The following is a 4470-nucleotide window of genomic DNA, read 5'->3' on the forward strand; positions in this document are numbered from 1 at the left end:
AAAAAAAAAAAAAAAAAAAATAGATGGCAAATATATTTAAGGATAAAAGTAAATATTAAGACAATAAACAAAAATCAGATAATATGGGAATGTGGAAACAAAGAAAATATACTAACATTATTGTTCATAATGGGAGTAATTCATACTGTCTAAAAATAGACGATTAAGTATTAAACAATTATAACTATCAAAAACTTTGTAACAATAAACACCTCTAAGATGGAGAACTGGGTACCTGGGAAGACAGGAGAAACATATTTTTCTTTTGTTTTGAGACAGAGTCTTGCTCTGTCATCCAGGCTGGAGCGCAGTGGTGTGATCTCAGTTCACTGCAGCCTTGACCTCCAGGGCTCAGGCAATCCTCCCACTTCAGCCTCCCAAGTAGCTGGGACTACAGGGCTCATGCCACCACTCCTGGCTAATTTTTTATTTTTTGTAGAGACGAGGTCTCCCTATGTTGTCCAGGCTGGTCTCGAACTCCTGAACTTAAGTGATCCTCCTGCCTCAGCCTTCTAAAGTGCTGGGATTACAGGTGTGAGCCTCCGTGCCCAGCCAAGACATATTTTTCAATGTATATTCTTATACCTTTTAAAATTTGTACCATGTTCATATATTAGCTACTAAAACAATAGAAAAACACAAAATAACAAAAAAGGTGAAATTATAAATGTAAACAGAACAAAGCCACCAGATTTTCTGGTTATCATAAAAAACACACCAGGCCAAGTGTGGTAGTTCATGCTTGTAACGCTAGCGCTTTGGCAGGCTGAGGCAGGAGGATCGCTTGAGGCCAGGAGTTCAAGACCAGTCTGGGCATCATAATGAGACCCTATCTCTACAAATATAAAAAAATTAGCCAGGTGTGGTTGTGCCCACCAGTAGTCCTAGCTACTTGGGAGGCTGAGGTGGGAGGATTCCTTGAGCCCAGGGGTTTGAGGCTGCAGTGAGCTATGATCACTCCAGTGTACTCAAACCTGGCTAACAGAGCAGACCCTGTATCAAAAGCAAGATAAAACAAAACGAAACAGCACACACACCAAAACTATAAAGAAATCACAGCCTATAGAAAGTATTTTTTAACGCAACAAAAATATTAAAAGCATAACAAAATAGGATGATAGAACTAAGATCAAACGTACCTCCCGTGTTTACATAGGTGGGTTAATCTCACCTGATAACAATGAAAAGACTGATTGAATTACTATGTAAGACCCAACTATCTGTTGTATACAAGAAACATCTGAAACAAAGTGGAGCAGAAAAGTTGGGAATACAAAGATGAGCAATGGCATTAACTTAATATCAATTATTAAAAGGCTACACCCTTAGCCGGGTGCGGTGGCTCACGCCTGTAATCTCAACACTAACACTGGAGGCCAAGGCAGGCAGATCACTTGAGGTCAGGAGCTCGAGACCAGCCTGGCCAACACGACAAAACCCCACCTCTACTAAAATACAAAAATCAGCCAGGCGTGGTGGCATGCCTCTAATCCTAGCTATGTGGGAGGCTGAGGCAGGAGAATTGATTGAACCCAGAGGCAGAGGTTGCAGTGAGCCAAGACTGCACTACTGTACTCCAGCCTGGGTGACAGAGTAAGACTCTGTCTCAAAAAAAAAAAAAGTTAAAGGCCACACCCATGGAATATTGTTATCAGGTGAGACTTCCCGAGTAGCTGGGATTACAGGCCACCACACCTGGCTAAATTTTGTGTTTTTAGTAGAGACGGGTTTTCACCATGTTGGCCAGGCTGGTCTGGAACTCCTAACCTCAAGTGATCCACCCGCCTCAGCCTCCCAAAGTGTTGGGATTACAGGCGTAAGCCACTGCACCCGGCCTTAATTTAGATCTTTTCAATTAGGAAAGAGTTGGAATTTTCTGGTATGCATATTGGTCATTTGTAACTCCTACTTTCTAAATTGTTATTCAATGACTTTGACTATTTTTCTTCAATCCATTATATTGTAAAAAAAAAAAAAAAAATATGTAAGTATTGAATGTCAGTGAACTTTTCAAGCATCAAGAAGTATGTAGGACTGGGGGCAGTGGCTCACGCCTGTAATCTCGGCCCTGTGGGAGGTTGAGGTGAGCGGATCACCTGAACTCAGGAGTTTGAGGCAAGCCTGTACAAAACAGTGAAATCTCGTCTCTACCAAAAATACAAAAACCAGCTGGGTGTGGAGGTGTGCACCTGTGGTCCCAGCTATTTGGGAGGCTGAGCTGGGAAGATCACTTGAGCCGAGAGGTTGAGGCTGCAGCGAGCCGTGATTGCACCAGTACACTCCAGCCTGGGTGACAGAGTAAGACCCTGACTAAAAAAAATAAATAAAAATAAAAAATAAATAAAAAATAAAAGACGTACCTAGATTTTGTTTAATTATCGTTTCAACTTTGGAAGGGCATAGTGACCTGAAAAAAACTGCACAAGCTTGCCATTCAGATTTTCTTTCCTAAAGAGATGCTGACAAGTATTAAATAGCAAAGAACAGATGTGATTCCCTTCAGGCTCCATGTGCCTAATCAGGAAATTCTAAATCATCTAGGAAAAGGGAAGGGAAAAAGGCTGCTCTGCATCTTTCTCCCCTTGCTGCCTTTTGTACCATTTCTGCTACAAGAGTGAGAGTCAAATTGTCTTGATAACTGAATCTAGGCACAGCAGGAAAGCAAGAAGCAGAGTTAAGTCATGATAGAAAACCTTTCATACTCCCCTATACTGTCTTTATTGAATGCACGAAAACACAAGTAAATGCATCTTTTAAGGGTGCAGAAAACTTAGGTTGCTGGGTTTCAGTTTAGTCAAAGTATAGTTGCGCAGCCAGGAGTGACCTTTAGAGAATAACGTTGGTAGGAAGGGCTTCTACAGCAGCTTGTTGAATGGACTTATGTTCTTAGCCTCACTTATTTTTAATTATTACATTATTACATTTTATTGTAGGGATTTAATAAGTTCTTGATAAATACAGATTAATGATCAATATCATTGCCATTTTACAATTCTCATTAACAATATATTTGAGATTATTCATTATTCTTTTCACTTTATTGATAAGGAAGTGGTGCCCAGAGACTTGTCAAAGTTCATACAGTTAGCAATGAGATTAACCAGGCCTAGAACCAGAGACTTGAAATCCATGCCTTTCTCTCAATGCTGTATACAACCGTCATTTCCACTAGATTACTGCCTTGCTTCCTAATAATTATGTTAAGCTCGAATTCTTCAGTCTGCTGTTAAATGTTCTCCAGAATTCGGGTTAACCTTATCTTCCAGTCTTTTTGTTTTTTGAGACAGTCTCACTCTGTTGCCCAGGCTGGAGTGCAGTGGCGCACTGCAACCTCCGCCTCCCAGGTTCAAACGATTTTCCTGCCTCAGCCTCTCAAGTAGCTGGGTCTGCAGGCACATGCCACCATGCCTGGCTAATTTTCAGTTTTTCAGTAGAGATAGGGTTTCGCCATGTTGGCCAGGCTGTTCTCAAACTCTTGACCTCAAGTGATCTGCCCACCTTGGCCTCCCAAGGGTTGGGATTTCAGGCATGAGCCACTGCACCCAGCCTGAATGTTCTTGTATATGGTTTTTTGTGGATATATATTTCTTGGGAGGATTCCTAGGAGTGAAAATACTGGACTTTATGCTCATTAAAATTCCTAGACAGAGAAACCTTGAATTCTGCGCAATTGCGGCACTTACCTAGCTCAGAACTACTTTATGAGATTATGATGGAATTCTGAACTCTCCTTGTATTTTTTTTACAAGAAAATTAATCACTATTAAATTATCAGGATATCATTAACAGGTACCTAGTATATACTCTGGGCACCTTGCATCATACGTCATCTCCTATGCTGTTATTTACCAGCTATTCAATCTTGGGCAAATTACTTAGACTTCCCGATCGTCAGTTTCCTTATATGGAAAATAAGGATTAAAAAGAGCACCTACTTTGGAGTTTTTGTGAGAATTAAATGAAATAGTGCATGTAAAGTCCTTATTAAATTGTCTGATACATGCAAGTCCTCAAAATATTAACTCATAATAATCATTATATGACATCTTACAACAACCCAATGAGAATTACTACTAATTTTCAGAAGCAATAAACAATTTGTTTTATTATGGTTACAGAATGAAGAGTGGGATGCAAATTTAGGTCTACTTTGGCGCCTAAATTTGGCACCAGGCTGGGCACGGTGGCTCACGCCTGTAATCCCAGCACTTTGGGAGGCCAAGGCAGGCGGATCACCTGAGCTCAGGAGTTCGAGACCAGCCTGGCCAACATGGTGAAACCCTGCCTCTACCAAAAATACAAAAACTAGCCAGGCATGGTGGTGCATGCCTATAATCCCAGCTACTCGTGAGACTGAGGCATGGGAATCACTTGAACCCGGGAGCTACAGGTTGCAGTGAGCCAAAATCATGCCACTGTACTCCAACCTGGGTGACACAGCGAGACTTTGTCTCAAGAAAAAAAAAAAAA

Source organism: Rhinopithecus bieti, unplaced genomic scaffold (genome assembly GCF_001698545.2).
Source record: "Rhinopithecus bieti isolate Rb0 unplaced genomic scaffold, ASM169854v2 scaffold_2254, whole genome shotgun sequence".
NCBI lineage: Eukaryota > Metazoa > Chordata > Mammalia > Primates > Cercopithecidae > Rhinopithecus > Rhinopithecus bieti.